At 45.7% G+C, this 20,291-nt stretch overlaps 1 non-coding gene across 1 annotated transcript in view; it reads right to left on the reverse strand.

The window, feature by feature from the left end:
- Positions 1 to 20,291, reverse strand: part of LOC103260851 — a 74,417-nt gene that overhangs the window by 18,558 nt on the left and 35,568 nt on the right. The window contains exon 2 of the transcript XR_002481980.1: positions 1,397 to 1,452. This is a non-coding gene — a transcript (uncharacterized LOC103260851). The remainder of the gene's footprint in view (positions 1 to 1,396; positions 1,453 to 20,291) is intronic.

Below are 20,291 nucleotides of genomic sequence, written 5' to 3' on the forward strand. Positions count from 1 at the left end.
CTCTCCCAGGAACGCAGGAGAGGCGCCAGCATCTCCATGGCAACGCGGTGAGCCAGTAGGCTGAAGTTACTCAAGCTCCGCATGTCACGTCATGAGCATTTTTCAAGATTAAGCTGCTTACCAGAAGGGTTCAGAGGAGGCCTATTATATTTCATGAAAATGGAAACTAGAGAGCGGGTCAAATCGCAAGCCGGGTGGTTTTAAGCTGGATCCAAGAAAAACACTGAGTGATTCTTTAGCTGGTGCCCAAACTGGGGCCTTCACGTTTAGTAGCTATTCAAGGCAAACTTTCACAGAAAGAATAAAAACCAGAAACAAGTCTGCTGAGCCGGCATGGACCAGGCCTGAGCAGCTGAGAGAAGGCCACTGCCACCTTGGGACAGACACCATCTGAGAGAGCACCCCAGGAGTGCCAGAGTCCCCCAGTGCCATGAACGGCGGGCGCCTCCCATGGTCTGGAATTCAGCCTTTGGTCCTGGCCAGACCACTTGGTTGCTTTATCACTAAGGATGGCTTGACCTGGCCTGGGCAAGCATGTGCACATATGTCGTGGGGTCAGTGCTGGCCTGGCATGAGCAGGGGACCACAGCTAAAGGCACTGCACACACACAGAGGAGGGCAGATATGCAATCAGCACAGAGTCCTAACAATGGACAATGGGAAAACGAGCAGACTCCTTTCTGTAGGAAATTGTCATTGTTAACTGAGGAAGAACAAAACTTCCGAAGCTGGACTCAGAAAACAAAACATTCACAACCAGTGAAGTGTGGTTCAATTTAATCATGTGTGACATGGAAAAGGCTCAATTGCATCTGAGCTTGTCTGCTAGTCTGTCTCGCTCTTATCCCCATTCCTCAGCCATTCATTTTTGAGACAGGTCTCACTTGCCCAGGCTGGAGTGCAGTGGCTTGATCATACCTCACTGCAGCCTTGAATTCCTGGACCCAAATGATCTTCCTGCTTCAGCCTCCCAAGTAGCTGGGGCTACAGGCATGTGCTACCACAACCAGCTAAGTTAAAAAAATTTCTTGTAGAGATAGTGTCTCACTATGTTGCCCCAGCTGGTCTCAAATTCCTGGCCTCAAGTGATCTCCCAAAGTGCTGGGACTATAGGCCTGAGCCAACATACCTGGCCGCCTACCAGCTATTTTTTCCTTCATTTCTCAAGTAGCTGCTAGGTAAGGTATTAGCTGAACAAGCCAGAGATGAGCGCTTGACCTGCCCCCAGCCCTCAGGAAGTCATTGTCATTGTGCAGCAGGGTTCAGCTTCCTGGGGACTGGGATGGGGGAGGGGACCTGATTCCAGCAGGGGTAGAGAGTGTGCTGTGGAAATAAGGATGGAGGAACTTCAGGCTAGGGGTGACAGAGGGGAAGGGCAATCATGCATAAAACTTACACTTTCTGGAACACAAGAAAACTTCTCAGAAATCATAAAAGGCACACCATCCATTGCTGCAAAAGAAGAAAAAAGAGAAAATGGCATTGAAGACACCATCCATGACCAGCAACTTAAGATATCAACACAGAGCATGAATGTGCCCCTGGATAAAGCTAGCTGACCTCCAGCACAGGTATGTGGGCGCTATTAGGGAAGAGCAGAGACCACCCCTGCACCCAGGGCCACACGCCTACTGAGGGAAGCAGATGCCTCATCACTCCCTGAATACCAGGCAGATGTGTAGATGAGAGCTCTGGGGGCTGAGGGGCTGGTCTAGAACCCCCTACTCCCCTCCCACACTGGAGTGTGGCCTCCGATCTGTAAGTGGTGGGAGCTGACAGCAGAAGGAAGGTGATACAGAGTTGAGAGGGGGCAGTAAGCATGCTCATTTGACATTCTCTAAGCTGCGTTGGGCTCACAGGAAAAGCTTAAGTTGGAGGAAAGGCAGTTCTGGAGTCTGACTGACTGGGTGTGAATCCCATGGCCGTGACTTCAGATGAGCAACAGAAGTGACATTTGAGAGCACTGCCTATGTGACGGGGTGCTTGTGTGTCACACATGGAGTGCGCGTGTGTCTGGTTGGTGAAGGCACTGGGGGGCAATAGTTGCTGTGGCTGACTCTTGGTCTCTCAGTCCTGGGGCTTCAAGGGTGATTCGCCAATGTGCTCGATTTTAACAGGACACGAGAGAACAGAAATCAGGGATCCAAAGGTTCCTTCTCTATAGCCCTCCCCCATACCCCCACCATCCACTCCATTCCAGGTCACCACGGTCAAAGGCATGCAGAGAAAAATGTAACCCAGAGTATGCCACTGTGAGCGAGTGCTTTCTCTATGAATTATATGGTCAGAGAGGAGAACTCCGGTGTCCTATCAGGGAACAAGTGGCAATGGATGAGATGCCTGCAGGCACTCACAGTGCTACCAGGTGGGTGGGGATGTCTCCTGTGTTGGCTTCTCCCTCAGGCCTGAGCAGAGGCAGGAGCAAGTCATGGCCAACGCAGTCATGTAGGGCCCAGTCTTTGTGCTGGAACCTGTAGTCCAGGAGTTAGGGCTGGACCTCACCCTAAGGCAATGGTTTTGTGGTAAACTGTAGTTTTAGGAAGAAATGGAGTGAGCAGAACTGAAACCTTGGTAAATAAGTTTTCTGGGAAATGACATTCTTTGTTTCCCCCAATGCCTTCTGAAATGAAGACTTCTTGGTATCTAAGTGGTCCTAACAAACAGGAGTAGCAGAAGCAGAAAGAAGCAATAAAGGAAGAAAGAAAATAAGAGAAGGAAAAGAAAGTTGTGATGAATCCTTTCTGATCAGCAAGAAGAGCCAAGTGGCTCATTTTAAGCTATGTTCATACTTTATTTTAGAGTTGAAAAAAATGAAACTTCTCTGGTAAGTATGAAGAAAAAGACAGCATAGCTGACTCCATGGCTGTACTGACACCCCCTCCTCTCTTGGAAGGACCACTATCGAAAGTGACACCTGTGCCCAGAGGCTGTCTCCCGTCACAGGTGGCCCTGCCAGAAGAGACAGACTGAGGGCTGGAACAGTACAACACTTCCCTAGAAAGACAAGTGAGGAAATCCAAAGTAATCTTACTCAATACATCACATGTTCAAGCCTTCGCATGTATGCTCACTTACAGCTAGAACATTCAGTAGTGAAAAAGACATCCTTGAAAAGCCACAAAGCCTCCTAGAGAGGGACAGAACCGAGCTCTGACAACATTCAGGAAGAGGTGGGCCAGCTTCTGCCACCGGCTACCCAATGCTGCCTCCACACTCTGACTTCCCATCTTCTGAGCCTTTCCTGATGCTGCTGAGATGAGTCAGGCACTTAGATCATTTCTGATCACTTTACAGACTGGAAAGCAGAAGCTCTGAGAAGTTGGTGCTTGCTGCAGGGGCACATGGTTAGGAGACAGTGACCCCAAAGTTCTAAATAGTACAGCCTCCTTCACCTCCCAGTAAACCCATTGTTTTCACCAGTCACCACCATTCACTGCCATCCCTCTGAACACCTTGGCACACACCTGCCTCTTCCATGTCTCTCCTGCCTACTAGGCAGAAGAGCGTCTGCCACAGAGTTCCCCTTGCATGCCCTGACACTGCGCACAGGCCCTGGAAAGTGTGAGCACTCACAAGCATGCAGAACGAGTGCAAGGCTATTTCTCAGCGAGTTCACCTGCAGAACACATCAGCAAGTGAAGACTCCTCCTCACTGCCTCCCAGGGGAACCCACTAGCCTCACTTCTGTTGTTCACTGCTAGCGCATTCTGTCTTTGATGTTGTAAAGACCTTATTCATGTTCGGGGGTGAAGAACTGCCTCTCGCTGGTGGCAGTTGTTTCTATCTAAATGTATGCCTAGAGAACCTGTGTGTTTAAAAAGGTGGTAAGGGGACCTGCAAGACCTGATTACACCCAGTAACTGAGAAAGCAGGGAAGTTCTGGACGTCCCAAAGAAGAAGGGAGGCTCCTCCCTCATAAGAGGCTGCCAGTTCTGCCTGGGCCTCCACAGGGCAGGGAAGAAGAGGGTTCTAAGATGTCCTGACTGGCATTTAAGGCCCTGCACCCCTGCACTTGATCCTCTTCTTGGCCTGCCCTTTCCCTTCCTCCCTCTATATTGGCACATGGGACCTGCTGAGTGTCTTTCCTGCAGGAAACCTCTCTGGGACCTGGCCAGATCATGCCTCCTCTCCTTTCCTGGTAGGTACATGTGTGAGTCATCTCTGCATTCCGTGTCCCCAGCACATGGTAAGGCCCAGAGAGCTCCAGGGCTGTGCTGGAGCAGGGAAGGCTGCTGTTCCCATGGATGGGGATCTGATGAACTGTGCAGGGGGCTCCAGCCTGGGGCATGGACCTAACCTCTCTGAGGACCTATGGGGCCCACTATCTGCTGTACCTACCCCACTGTTGTTGGGAATGAACATTGTGGCTGGAAGAAGTCTGGGTGTCACCCTCTAGGAACTGAGAAGATCTAAGCAGGGAGGGACATTTTTCAACTGAGGTGAAATTCACATACTATAAAATTAACCATTTAAAGGTAAACAATTTAGTGGCATTTAATACATTAACAATGGTGCACGACTATGATCTCTAACTAGTCCCAAAATAGTTCCATCACTCCAAATGAAAACCCCTTACCCTTTAAGAGGTTTCTCCTTATTCCCACGAGGAGCATGTTTTCACCCCTCCTTCTGATGGTCATGTGTTTGAAAGAGAAGGATCTAGAAACATAACTGGTCCCTTAAGACTGGCTTGCTGGACTGTGGTGGCCTGACCTCCTGTAATGTTGTGCTCCTGCTTCTTCGGATAGGATAGAGTATGAGGAAGAATGGGTTTGCCTAGATTCGCTGATCTGACTTGAGGGCTTAAAATAAAAACTGAGGAGAAAAATGTAACTTGTAAAACTTAGATACCAACAATAATAGCATTTTTGATGTATGTGTGTATATATATATAATATATTTATAATATGAAAATAAATTTTACATAGATGTGTAAATTTATATTTCATGTATTGTTATGATATGTAATATATGAATATAAACATTTACAGTATATGTGCACATATGTACACACACACACACACACACACACATTATTATGAGAAGACCCTTTCTTAGCTACTAACAGACCAAAGGAAGTAGACAGAATGTCCAGCCTTGCCTCTCAGTGGGCCCTGAAGGAGGCTCTATCCAGAGAAGCCTGTTCCTCTGCCTCCAAGACCTATTGGAAGAGCTTATCCTATCTATCTGGCTCTATCCAGAGGAAAAGTCCTGGAGAGTCACTGGGGCTGATGGCCAACTTGCCCCACATGAACGTATCGAAGTGTCTGGGTAAGGACAATTTCTGGCCTTCAGATAGGCTCAGAGGTCTTCACAGAATAACTTCTTCAAGAGGCTAAAGGTGTGAAGATGAGAAGTGATGACATCATGGGGACACAATAAGGTGGCCAACTGGGAGAGAAGAAAGGGAAGACACCTTCCCAAAATGTCTGAAAAGCAAGAGGCAGCAGTGAGGGTGGCTGTCAGAACTCTGGCAGCCTCATTCCACCCAGTGGCCAATGTATGCCTGACTGGGCCAGTGGCCAAGATGCCCAATTGGACCTAATCCTGACTGCAGAAGGAGCTGTCTGGTAAAGTAATAAAGTCAGGAACAAACCACCACTTTATCTTAGAATTCTTGAAAGAAAGATGGACATAGATGCTCCTTGTATTCTTCTAGAAAACAGGTTTTAACAAATTCAGAGGAAAGCAAGACACACCGACAGGAACCAATGGGCAGAAGTTCCCAGTGGGAGCAGAACCGAGAGTAACAGGACTGTCACAGTACCCTTCTTACCAACGTGGTGAGTCTCTGAGAAGAGAAGCAAGAGGTACCATGAGCCAGAGAGTTTGCTAAGCAGATGCTCTGTCCACCAAATTTCACTTATTACAAGAAATCTAGTATATCAAAGATTAAGGCAGGCTGAAATAATGTGGATTTTAGCAAAGCATTTGACTCATTTTCTGATGTTATCCACATAGACAAGATGGATAAATATGGACAGGAAATGTTAAAGTGAGCAGAATCTATAACTGCTTGAACTATACATTTAAGAAGCTGATTAACAGACTGGTGTTGACCTTGAGCAACCTCTCTGAAGGACACCAAGGGCATTCTTCATTACTTAAACAAAGATACGCATAGTACGCTTATTTAATATGTGACTGATAGGAAGCCTAGGTGAACAGTCTATAAACTAGAAAACAGAGTGAAATCTAATAAAGCTCTCAAAAAGTTGGGATTTAATGGATGCAATTTATTAGAGGTCAATGTAGGGTCCTATGGTTTAGGTCCAAAACCCAAACTTTATTGGATGGAATGGAGACATGGAATAACAGTGGGAAATAGGAAAAAAGTCTTGGTTGTAGTTGAGTAAGTCAATAATGTAATTTGACCATTTAAAAGGTGGGTGCCATCATGAGGCTACAGTGCTATAGTCCCAGCACCCAGGATGAGGGCATCACTTGGTCTGGCCCAGCATGAGAGTGGCGTTCTATGCCAGGACTGCATTCCCAAAGGGTCATCCCAGGAGCCTTCAAGGAGGCCAGGATGGTGAGGGAACCCAAAGCCTGACAGTACCAGGAAGGAGAGAAGCAGCCATCAGGTTGATGTCCATGTTTGTTCACCCTAGACCCCTGCCCTGGACCAGCGTGGTGTCCTGCACTGGGAAATGCAGCAAAAGTAGGGGCTCTGGTTCCAATAAGACCTGAGGCCCACATCATCAATGTGTGCACACGTTTACAGGGCTGTCACAGGATGAGGGGTGAGATGGATCATGCGTGGCTCAGTGGGAGACACCACATTCCTTGGGGAACACAAGGAAGAACAAGCAGCACTTGCTGGCAAGGGTCCAGGCAGACAGCAACTTGAGGGGGCCCAGGGAGGAATTTTGTGTGTTGGGTAGAAAGCTGATCTGTGGGACAGCTAAGTTCCTTCTTAATTCCATAACATCCATTTCTCCAATCATCTGGGCAGCCTTTCCATCTTTTAAATATCTAGAGGTTTGTTGGACATAATTCTTAAAAATCAATGGCATACACTCTTCATGAGTTCCAGAAAACTGCTCATGAATCATGTCTGTCCTGGCTTCTCATGTGGAGTCAGGTTTACTTCCTTTCTTTCTTTCTTCCCCAGCTGAAACCAGTATTTTGACTTCACTACTCTTTTAGGGCAGAGAGACTGCATGTTCATTCTAGCATTCAGTCTGTTGTGGAGTCCCACATAGGGTGACTCGCTGTCTGAGAGCTGGAGACAGAACCGAGTGAGAGGCCCCAGCTCTCACAGAGCAATGTTCAAGTGCACGTTTCCACACTCTGACCAGCCCTCCCACTCATCCTGGGGTTGGAGTGGGGCTTCTCATGTGGATGCTGCCTGACCAGTCTGCAGTTGCAACCCAGAAGCAGAGACAGCACCTGCCCTTTCCTCATGGAGCCAAAGATGCATTCCTGGGACACACAGCAGCCCTCTCTCCAACCCTGCAGTTCTCAATGTGACATGACAAAGGTTGACCCAAATCTGGAGAGAACAAAAATTCTCCCCTAGCCCAGTTCTACAAGAGAAAAGGAAACCCACATTTACTGCCCTGTATGAAGATGTGAATATGCATCAAATAACTCAACCCTCAACCTTATCATCTGCAAATCATATGTAGGGGAACAGAGGCTTAGAGGTGTTAAAGATGATTTGTATGGAAACCTGGAGTCTAGCCTGCATCGGCGCTATGGTGGGCCATGGCGGGGAGGTGTGGGCCTGGAGCTCAGCAGACCTGTGTTTTCCCTGCAACTCAGCAGGCGTAGCTGAGTGACCATGTGCAGGCCAGCTCACCTCTCTAGCCCTGGCTGCCCTGTCTGTTCATGGGGGAGGGTTACAGCTCTCTCAGCAGGCAGCTATGAGAGTGAAAAGGGATGAAATGAAACAGCAAGGAAAAGAGCCTGCCATGGAGGGAGGCTGACCAGCCAGCTCCGCTTTTGCTCTCACCAAAAGCCATGTGTCAGGTAGCTCTCCTTTCAGTACCAGGCCAGAGTTTCCTTCTGCTTTTAAAAAAAAAAATTTATTTTTGGTGGCAGTTTTAACAAAACGCTGATCCACAGCATCGGGCGACATCCAGTAGATGAAAGCAAGGATGTGCCGCGGGCTTCATGGCGCAATTAGCATTCTCCTAAACAAACGAGCTTCAACAGAGCTGTAATTAAGCAGGCCTGTAATTAAGTATATGCCCTTTATCATAACGATCATGCTTAAAAATGGCATGATGCATGGAACTCTGTTATTAATGCTGTAATCCCAAACTGAAGTGCGAGTACATAGGAATCAGCGTGTCAGGCCTGTCACCAGAGTGTTTGTAAAATACATTAAAGAAAAAAACCAGAAAACAATGAGCTCATTCAACTGTTCTTTTTACAGCCAGGCACTACAAGTCAAGAGGATTGTGAATGCTTACAGATTCTGCAAGGTTTAAACAAATAAAGCTCTAATCTGCTACCATATTAATCCCACCCCCTATTTTAAAGAAGGAAAAAGAGGGTTTTGCCAGCTGACCTAAATACCTGTCTTTGCTATTCTTGGGGAAACAGTCCAATTTGCATGCTGTATTTATTTGGACATAAAATTGGATTCCTGCTTGCACAGACAGCTCTGCCATGAATCTGTAGAACCCTGCCTGGCAATGGGGTGGGATTACAGCCCTGCGTCCTCCCCTCATATGGGAACTATAATTTTACTTGCCAAGGCAATCCCCGAGAACCATCCCTTGATTCTTCCCTCCAGACACACACCCTCAGACTTATGCAGGCTCAACACAAACCTGCCACTGACCAATGCCAAGGACTCCTGACTTGGGATCACTTATTGCCCCAGAATACCCACAGTTGTTCAGAGCTGCCAATCCTTTCCCTTGCTGACATGTCAATGTGTAGAAGGGGCAAGGAAGTACTCCATCACCACATGGATTAATTTCAAGATGCTTGATAAAGAGAGTCATAAAGTCATGTGGCAAAAAAGTAAAATTTAAAAAAAGACTCCGTTACTAGCATCTCAATTGTTATCTGCTTAAGGTTGTCAAGCAGTGTTAAGTGAACTTGGGTAACAGTCCCTTAAAAGTACGTGCAGAGATGATGGTGAGCAATGCGGTTTATTGGCAGGTATTCATTTTCAGAATGAAATTAAATGCTGTTGGAGTGGTGGGAGGCCTTTAATTCTGTGTACCTGCTTGGGGCTTGGAGCTGTAAATAATCAGCAAACCCAGCCCTTTCTTCTCCCCTTTCCTGTGGTGTTTCAAAAGTCCTTTACAATTTGTGATGGGAAAAATGCCAACAACTCAAGATCTCAAGGCCATTTCTCAAAACTCATTTGCAAACCAAAACACGAAGCCTGTTCTGCTTTCTTGGTGATTTCACTTTGGGGATATTCCTTGGAAGATATTTGTAGACGCCTCCGGAGCTGTCTGCTCGGTGACATTCCAATTGAGTTTACACAGGGCCAACAACTTCCTTCTAGATCCCCAAAGTAATTTGTTTTGCCATGTTATTCATAAGCCAAAAGGAGTGATTTATCAGCCACAGCCAGAGCCTCCCGAGTCCCACGCGTGAGAGGCGGCGCTGGGGAGGAGGGAGCATGGGCACCGGAGTCAGACATTTGTGAGTGTCGGGCCAGGCTCAGCTGCTTGTTAGCCGTGTGGCTTTGGGCAAGTCACTTAACCTCCGAGTCAGATTTTCATCTGTCAAATGAGAATAATCATGCCCACTCTGCAGCACCTGGGAAAGAGCTGAGCACAGCCTGACCTATAGCAGCCGCTCAGAAAATGGGAGCATGGCTGTGATTATGTACAAAGCAGCTGTTTCTTCAGGGACTGAATTCAGATCAGGTTTCACCTCTGACTAGTGGTGTGATTTAAGACAAGTGTTTAATCTTTCCAAGCCTCTCCTTCCTCAACTGTAGAAGAAAGGAACTAATACCTGGATTGCTATGAAGTTTAAAAGAGATAAAAACATAAAGCTCTAGGTCCTGCTCAATGACTGTTAGCCATTATTATTATTATTATTATTATTATTGCTGCACAAAGGAAAATGCCCTCCCATGGTAGACTCTTTTCTACCTGCTTTCCCATAAAAACATAAGTATAGCCATATTAAATTATGTAACCCATGGGCTGTGAGTCCCAATCCAAAGACTTTTAGAGGGACAGAAGCAATGCTTGTTGAAGAATAACTCTTCAGGTTCTCCAGAGCATGGCTCTCCCTGGTGTCTGTCATCTCTGTGTGACAAGTTGAGCTTGACTCAGAAGCAAAGTCCAAGCTGAGTCCAGGCTGCCTAATGTCCCCAGGAAAAGAGTCCTTAAAACAGAGTGAAGAAAACTGCCTCTAGTGTCAGGAGGTTTATTTGCCAGGTTAGTCAGAAATGCTGCACTCTTCAAAATCAAGATGGTTTCACACCATGAATGAATATTCTCTGAGGTTCTACTTGGCATGGGCAGTCTGGATTACACATGTGCACATGTACACATTCCCACAAGACCCCCCATCTCCACAGAGAATGCCTGACAGTTGTTGCCACCTTCCTTGAGGGGCCTACTTCATCTCTGCATCCCCAGTGCCTTGGGAGAAATCTAGAGTCCCCAACCCACTCACCTCCTCCTTGGGAGCAGCCTCTCCCTGCAGGGCCCTAGCGGCACTTGGCTGCAGAACACCTTAGGCAGGTAGAGGGCAGTCTTCTGAAAGCCGCAGGACAGTAAGGCGGGTGTTGCCCCACCCTCCACACCCAGGAGAAACTCAAAAATACACCAATGAGATCATACTCATTCCTCTAAAGAAAAAAATTTTTAACCTTTATAAATATTTAATGGCTTGGGGCAGAGACCAACTGCATTTTGTTCAAAGTAATGATAAAATACAACTTAGTGACACTTTTCACATGAGTACAAAGGTGTCTGGGTGGTTGAGGGGCTACTGGGTCAACGCACACACCTGCTGCTCACAGTGACAAACACGGAACTCCATGGTGAGCTGGAGACCAAAAGGGTTTAGCAAATGCATAATAAAAACCAGAAGTGAGGTCTAATGCAGGTATACTACCATTAGGACAACTCCCTCCTTTGGAAGGACACATGGTCTAAAATAAGCAGTTTGACCTGCAGCCACTGTTGTGTTGCTGAAGGCAAAGGTTCGCCAGGCCTGGACAGGCATGACCTGTGACTGCTGAGCATTCCTTTCCTGTGGCCTGTGCATAGATACAAGCCTCGACTTGTGGGGTTGAGGGACCTTGGGTGGGAAGATGCACTTTTTCTTCCAGGGCTCTTTTCACCTTCTCGAAACCAACTTATATTTATTTTTAAGCTATAGTTTTTTTAATAGCTCAGCACATGAACCTATTTTCTAAGGAAATCATTCCAATAGAACAGTTAACTCAAAGCAACCCTTTAAATCCAGAGCCCTGATCCCAGGGTCCTCCTCAGGGTAAGCCCTGGTCTATGGGCAGCCCTTGGGGTCTCCGCAGCCCATTTCCTGTGTATTTACATACATATTTCCAGGTATAAAGACAGAATTTTATTTCGCATGTGTTTATGTTTTGAATAAAAATAACACCACAGCATAACTATTTTGCAGTTTACTTTTTTTCACTGCATTCTCAGAGAGCTTTTCATGTGGATTCCTATGGTTCTATTTCAGGCTTTTTAACAACTGCCTAGAAATAGGGTCCAGAGGTAACCACAGATTAGTTCATAAGGAGCCTTGAATGCCATTCTAAGTGGCCTGAAAGTTATCATGAGGTCTCCGGGGAGCCACTCCTGAAGAGAGACATGGTCAGGTTTCTATTTTTAAAATATCTCCCTGGCTATGGAGAGGTGAATTGATTAGGGAGAGTGAGGCTGATGGCCTGTATGGACACGATGGCATTAAGAATGGAGAAGAGGGAGCAGATTCCAGGGATATGTAGATGGAAGACTCAAGAGGCCTGGCTACCAGCTGCAAGGGGGGCAAGCAGAATCAAGTGACTCTGGGACATTGGCTTAAACAGCTGGGAGAATGGGATGCCAGATACTGACAGGAGTTCAGGGACCAGTGATAAAGCAGCAGGGTTGAGCTGGTGGGTTCCACTTTGCATGTGTTGGGCTTGAGGGACTTTGAGACATCCAAGGGGAGAGAAGTTTATTGACACTGGTTGGTTGAAACATCATGACCAAGAATGCAAGATCAGTTGGTGAGAACTGGCCAGGTGGAAATACAGAAGTCGGGCCCAGCAGGCAGGGGCACAGGGGTGAGTTTGGAAGTTACCAGCATGGTGATAATTGAGGCCACAAGAGAACATAAAATATTCTGAAAGAAAACAGCGTGAAGAGAGACAGGCCCAGAACAGAGCTGAGGAATGTTAACATTTAACGGTTAAGTTGAGGAAGAGAAGTCAGCAGAAACAATGGGAAGAAGGTTAGAATGTATTCTGTGATGCTGGATTGAAGTTGAAGGTATCAGCATAAACTCTGTTTTAATATGTAGGTGCAGATAGATGTGTAAGTACATATCTATGTGTGTGTATATACACATACACATTTATATGTACACAAACACACACATGTACATGTATTTTTCTCTGTTGAGGACATCAAGGTAGAAGCAGTGACAGCTTGGGAGCAATGAGCACACCTAGTACCCAGATTTTGGTTTCTAGCATTCTCCTTTAAAAGAAACAGGACTGAGGTGGGAGGAGAACAAGCCAGGAACACATTGCTGTACCAGAAAGTAACATTTGCAAAGAATCATGGGAATACAGCAGAAGGATGCAGGAGCCAGTCCAAAGGGGCTCCCATTGGCTAAATATGGAACAATCTGAACATCAAAATAAATAATGATTACCACAAGTAAGAATCCAGTAATCCATAATAATTAACATACAGTTCTCCCTTGTATGCTGAAGGAATGATAGCATTATAACGCCCAATGGATGTTAAAACTGTCGGTGAAAACTTGATAAAGAACAAGCTATTCACATAGTCCTAAAGTATTTCCCACAAATTACATATTAATTACAAGGCAAAAATAGTAACTTTACAGTGAATAAATCTGTCAAACAGCACCTTCACCAGGTAACCCAGGCTAACTTCACCAATACGAGGTCATGCCAACACCATGAGCCTCCTGATAGGATGTTCCTGAGAATGATAAAATATTTCTCCAGTAGTATTCCTGCCAAGATGCATGATCTAAGTCTAATTATGAGGAAACATCAAATAAGTCCAAATTGAGGGATGTCATACAAAGTACAAGAGAAGACTAAGAATACCCAAGAGGAGTTCTCACATATCCTACTCACTACAGTACCAGAAAGGGTGATGTTAACTTAAAATTATTTCAGTCAAATCTGATTTCTCATAAAAGTCAGTAGTATATGGGGTATTATATGTCTATCCCAGGGCTGACACCCAACTTGTAACAGAAATGATCACAAACACTAGATTTACTTAGTTATAAAGTATGTATCTCTAGGGTACCATAGAAAGTGCTCTAAAATATATGTAAATAAGTTAGACAATACAACACTCAGTTTTCCCCTAGCAACTCTTGACATCTGTCAGGACCAGAAGTCTTCCTTGGGTGTGGGCAGCAGTGGCAGACTCTGCAATAAGATTTGCTTCTCCCATTGGGAGGTGTAATCTGTTTCTTCATCCCTTGAATCTGGGCTTGGCTGTGTTACTTGCTCTGGCATAGTAAATGTGACACCAGCAGGGATTTAAACATGCTTATGTACCCAGGCTTGATGTCCCTTGCTTTCGAATGCTGGGTTGGCCATGTGCAGAGGCCCAGAGTAGCCTCCTGGAGGATGAACAACCATGTGGAGCAAAGCCTCCCTAAACCAGCCAACCTGCCAACTGTCAGATGTAAGGCTATCCCAGGCATCCAGAGTCATCTGCTGACCCATAGAACCATAAGAAATTATCAATGTTGATTGTTTTAAGGCCTACGTTTTGGGGTGATTTGTTATGCAACAAAAACAAACTGATGGAGGGGATGCATCTTTGAGAGGAAATTCAGATAGATTTTTCCAGAAACTGCTACCTTCTTTGTATCTTTATATTGGCTGCCTTAGAACAAAGTGAGTTAACAGAAAGGGCTTTGATGTCAGACAGCCCTGGTTTCAAATGCCGGACTTGCTAGGCCCACCAGGCATTAGTCCTGCAACATAGAGCACACTTATGAGCCTCTGTTAACGGGGCTGACTATTCCTGGGGAGAGCAATGATTCAGAAAGATAATGCATGTGAAATAAATATTCAATGTATGCTAGCTAGTATTATCACTACCACCACAATGATGAGAAAAGACTTTTTGGAACTGCTGCTGGAAGGACCTATCCTCAGTGTGCTCCCCCATCTCAGCACCCCAAAATCTGAATGCCACTTGTGCATTTAGAGAGTAAGCTTCATGATGTCTGTATCCCCAACTCTTAGAAGAGCACCTAGCACACAACGGACAAAAATAACTGCTGAATAAATGACAGTGAGAAGAGAACTGGCCTTGAAGTCAGCAGGCCCATGTGTGGGTCGACCAAGTCTCAGTGTCCCTGTCTGTGAGTAAAAGGTTGGGCTAGATCAGAGACTCATATCCTGGGACTTATCTGGCAAGTTTTAAACAATTACTGCTGTCTGCTATCCCCCACACCAGGGGGTCTGATTTAACTGGTCTGGGGGATGGGCTCTGGGCATCAGCTTCTTTCAATGCTCCCATCCAGGTGATTCTAATGTGCAATTAAACTTGAGAAACCCTGGGCCAGATGCCGGCTAAGATCCAGCTTCGATATTCTTTAGTCTCACAAATGGTAAGAGTCACTCTAAATATTAAGTATGTATTGGTGATTTGGGAACCTGAATTTAAACCCCAGAGGAGGCAGTTTACAAAATCCACCAAGATGGCCCATCATAGGGGACAGCTGATTTCTATAGTCATCATCCAGATTCGACTCAAAAAATTTTCTCAAAAGTCATATGTGAACGTAAAAGTAGGTCCGGGCCAGATGTCTCCTTCCTCCCCTGTAACCAAAGAGCAAGGAGAGAAGGCATCTCAGGTCCTCTGGGATCTGAAGCCAGTACTAACCCCCTCCCACTCTGGAGTGCATGGCAAGCCAAGAGCATCAGGGCACTACAGACAATCTCATTTAAACCTTGTAACAGCCGTCTGAGGTCTCACAACCCCCGCTCTACCAAGAAGGAACCTGAAACTCAGAAGGGAAGGGACTTGTCAGGGCCACAAAGCTGGCAAATGGCAGAGCTGGGCTCACACAGTGATCTTAATCCACTGCCTTCCCACCACATGAAGGAAGAGATGGGAACACCTTCTCAGGTGACATGAAGTCATGGAAGCAGAAACATAAAGTATAAAGCGTCAACTTGCTGGGCTCCAGCGATCCCTCTGCCTCAGCCTTCCAAGGAACTGGAACTATAGGCGCATGCTACCACACCTGGCTAATTTTTGGTTGATTGTAGACACGCGGTCTCACCAAGTTGCCCAGGCTGGTTTTGAACCCACAGGCTCAGGCAATCCACTCGCCTTGGCCTCCCAAATGCTGGGATTACCATCTGAACCACCGAGTCCGGCCAGAGTTTACAGATTTTAAAGGACTATCACATGTTCCCTGCACACTCTCCCAGGAAGATGCCATTCACCACCAAGACAAATATTACCACCTCAGAGGTCTTGTGGGTTATCTTTAAGTGCAGACCTCTTTGAGCCACCCCTTTACTTTACAACCTCAACTATTTCCTAAAGCTTAGAGGGTAATGTCAAATGCCACAGTCCAGGGCCTCCTCACAGCTGACCCGATCTAGCTTTGTTTCCCCAGCTGCTCTCTCCTCCCCTTTCACACCCTGCTCCCTACATGTTAGATCTAGCCATGCTGACATACTCAGCATGTCCCACTGAGTTATGCCTTCTGTCTGTGATATACCCTATTCCTTGCTGTGGGCTTGCTGGAGACTCCATTCCTACTTACCTGCTTGTGAACTCCTGAAACCGGCAGAAACGGTCCCCTTCTTCTGCCCTTGAGCTACAACTCATCAGACTCCATGGTCTGGTGAGAGCAGGGAGATGCTGCTCAGATCATCTGTCGGAATGTCTTCCCCTGGTTACAAGATCTGTGAGGGATCTGTGCTCCCTGCTGACCCAGGGCCTGCAGACTGGGGTGAAACTCAGTAGCCAAGGGGTAAGTGAGGTGATGGATGGATGAATAAATGAAGTCATATGCCTGGAAGACAGCTGCTTTGTAATGGGAATTCTTAGTGCTTTCTGAAAAAGGGACATTCCAACTCCTTTTACTCGGATTCCATGATTTAATTACCCATTTATCTGCCCAAGTACTTTAGCAATAAGATAGTAGGATTGAGTATTGTATAAGCTGGAAAGATATAACTTTATTATACATTCTAGTTAAGAATTGAAAAGAGACTGCTCACAAGTTTTTTTTTTAAATGGTACACTGGGTGACATTTGGGTACTACAGCACAGAGATCTTCTGACCTTGATTAGTGGGATCAAGTTCCTCAGGACCTAAGCACCCTCCAAAGAACCGAGAGAACCAAGGCTGGAAGCTCTGGAGCTAAGGCTGAGCCCTGGGCTGAAGGGTGAGTCCTGGAGAGTAACCACCATGGGAGATGCTGCCTAAGAGGGCCCTGGACTTCTCAGAGCCAGCAGGAGATTCCAAAGACCAGTCATAGCGTCTCACAGGCATGCCCTGAACAAGGAGGGACCTGCTATAGGATGCCTGGTGGCAATCTAAATCTAACTTACATCTTATGTAGGATGGTACTGCTTGGGTGCATTCAAACGAGGTCAACACTTAATAATACAACTTTATTTGAGGAGGAAAAAAAAGACATTTTCCATTTCCTGTATTTTTCTCATTTCATAGAAAGCGGAAATACTGAACTTCCTAGTTCAAAATCAAATACCTGGCTGTCCTATCCCTCACGCAGCTAACTCATAGCATCTAGCTGAGGGGGATATGGCTGGACGGTCTTCAGAGTGTGCATATGATAGGCCAGGGGGGACCTTAAAATCTATGCCTGTTACAGGGGTAGGGTGCAGGAGGATGTGTGCACAGAGGTGTGTTTCCAATCAGCAGAACTGTCAAAAAACTTTTCCCTGGGAAAGAGTTTCTCTTGAAAGCACAGTACACCACAACACCTTCCCAAGACTCAGCTCCAGTTCATGAGCTCTCAGGGTCATGGTGAGAAGAGTCCAAAGCTGCAGCCTGAGATGGAACTGATGACCAAACTGACACCCACTTCTATAACTTGGAAATATCAGGGAATATTCTGCCTTCTGTCTAGTCACCGTGTCTATGAAGTAGAATACCATAAATTCAGATTTCATACCTAATATTAACCTTTAAAGGGCATGTCATAAAAATGTCTCCTCTAAATATTGGTTGTTAGTTCACTTTGTAAGTCTATCAGAGAAAATAGGTACAAGACGGCCACCCATCTCTGACTGTACCTGTCAGGAACATCTCCTGCCACCTGACAGTAATTCCACCTGAGCTCAGCAGTCCTACAAACGAACAATTCAGTCAGCCACTCTCCCCACAGACTGAGCTCAACCTTAAGATTTAATAATAGAGCCTGCTGGTATTACTCTAATTTCTAGAGCTGATGAACTTTCAGAGGCAACATGAGTTGAAATAACGAGCACAGAGATGACAAAGAATTTTAATCCAAGGTTCTTTGAACTATCCAGTATAATAAGCACTTGTTCCTTTCTACAATGGGCATATAAAAGAGAAATCTAAATAATAATTGCTGTAATTATCTTGAAAAATATGCAGAGATTAATGGTGATTATGAAAATCTGTATAATTGTTCTCTGAAATCATCACTGATCAAGTGGTGTCTTGAAATGGCCGCTGTGAGGGAACTTTTAACACTGAACTCCATGTGGGCATGGAAATGTGACACTTTGGCTCTCTCCCTGTAAAATATTACCCTGTGCTTACAAAATTGGTTTTCATCATTTCCAGTACCCTGGCCTGCATTTTAACTCTTTATACCGGTGCCCTGCAGAGGTTCCAAGATGCCCCTAATGGGATGCGTATGTCATTGTGGTTCAAAGCTCCAAGTTCAACTTGTTATTTATTCAAATAATTAATTACTCTTGTATCCATCGAGCAGTTTGTCATGACACATTAATGACTTGATAGACTTCTATGAACTGGTGAACACAGAACAGCAGAGCGTTTTTATCGTCATTTAATTTTAAAACGATCCTGTGTGAAATTATCTAGTCGTGAGTGATGGGAGCATAAAGCACAGACTCAGCGAAGCCCCTTTTGGATCATTGCTTTATTAATGGTAACGTCAGGGAAATGAAAAATGCTAACATTGTCATATTCCGCTGCTGGGTGGAGATGAATGGCTGGTGGGTAGGCGAGGGCTCTGTGCGCTCACTACCATGAGCAGAGCATGGACCCCTCCCGGTGCAGGCTGGGTGGGGCTCTGGGCCGTGCACACCCACCCAACCTCCACCTCAGAACCCACCTCCCCGAGTGGGCTCCCTTTTTGGGTTTATGGCTCTTGACACCTATTACTTTGTGTGTGTGGTCTTTTTTTTTACTTGAATTTTCCACTAGTGACATAAAGCACCCTCACGAAAACATCTCGCTTTATTGCTTTGAACATTAAATGTTATTAATCCAATAGAAAAACGTTAAAGATATTGCTGTCACCTTTAAATGTGAAATGATATTAGGAGCTAAGAAATGCTGGGTTAGTAGAAAAGATGTTCCCTTAGTTTCTTTCAAGTCTTGAGATAACTGGGCTGGGATGATAATAAAATAATTTTTCTACATGGCTCACAGCACAACATCTGCTTAAAAGAGACTTCCTGTTTAGCTCTTCTTTTTTCTTTTTTTTTTTTTTAATATAGTGAAAACTGTTTCCCAGGTGTTTTAATTACAAACTTGGGAATGTATGCAAACTCCTCCCCAGCAGTGTGATTCACGGACAACCAACAGCAATCCCTGTGGAAGCTGCTAGTACCAGACTGTAGGCATCACAGGAGTGCTCTGCAGCTGAGCAGGTCCACATGGGACAACAATGGAGCTGGGAGCAAGGCATTGTTCCTGGCTTCTGTGAGTAAAGAGGAAAGAAAGGCTGGACCTATCTTCCCTTACAAGCTTTCTGTTTTCCCATCCCTTTGACAGGGAAATCTAGTCCAGGCATCTGAGAGCAATAGTGACCTGTCCCCATCCCTCACTTAAATCCCAGAAAGGTTGGGCGCAGTGGCATTTTTCAATCACATTTTTCGAATCTTCACTCTGGGCCAGGGTAGGCGCTTTCTGTTTACTGGCTGATTTAATCCTCACGATAACCTCATTAGACATATATGTATATATTATCATTATTCTTCCTATTTTACAGAGTACACTCAGTTAAAGAGTAATTAAGCAACCCGCCCAAGAGCACCTGGCTGGCAGAGGCAGAGGCAGAGGCATGGTTGAACCCAGGGAGCTTGAGTCTTCCCTACTACACTACATTGATTTTTAATTCTACCTGGAGAACTCTCTGGAAGCTGCCCTCTTCCCCACCTCTACTGCCAGCCACCACCCCCAGCATCTATCTCCTGGATATGTTAAAGTCGAACACATTCTAAGTAGCCACCCCACAGCCCTTCCTTCTCCAGACCATGGTCAGAGGAGAGGGGATACCCACTTCTCTAGCCCTGACATTAGCTGCTTGGCTACTCCTAGCTCCATATTCTCTAGAGAAGGGGACTCAGAAAGAAAGAGAGTCCAAGTAGCTGCTTCTACAATAGAAAGAGGAGCAAAAGGAGAGCATTTGAGGGGCATATACTGGTACAAGTGAAAACATATCTGGATGTGAATTGAAATAAGGATGCTAGAATTTGGAGGCTAAACAAATCAACAAATGTGGGAAGGTCCAAGCCAGAATTTTAGTTTGGAAGCTTTGTTTGTGGAATGCCTTCCTTTTTCAGATGGAGACACTTGGGCCCGAGTGCCCATGACTTCCCAAGGATGCCACCAGCAAGGTGGTAGCAAAGTCACTTCATTGTGCAGTGAATGCTGGTCACCCACAGGCAAGTGGAGCCTCATTTACCCTGTTAGGGAGGTCTGAGCAAAGCCACAGTCAGCAAGAGTAGTAGGGTGGAGTTCTGCCAGATTTAGAGACTGTGGGATGTATAGCAAATTGATTTGGGGAATCCTAGGACATCACTCAAAGAGATAGATGGGCACCCTCCATAGCAGCTGAGACTGAATTATAGGAGACTGCAGATCCTGAGGTTGGGGAAAAAGTAGTGGTTTCAAACAGAAGACCC

This window comes from Carlito syrichta, unplaced genomic scaffold (assembly GCF_000164805.1).
Source record: "Carlito syrichta isolate Samal-C Ts95f unplaced genomic scaffold, Tarsius_syrichta-2.0.1 Scaffold303365, whole genome shotgun sequence".
Classification (NCBI taxonomy): Eukaryota; Metazoa; Chordata; class Mammalia; order Primates; family Tarsiidae; genus Carlito; species Carlito syrichta.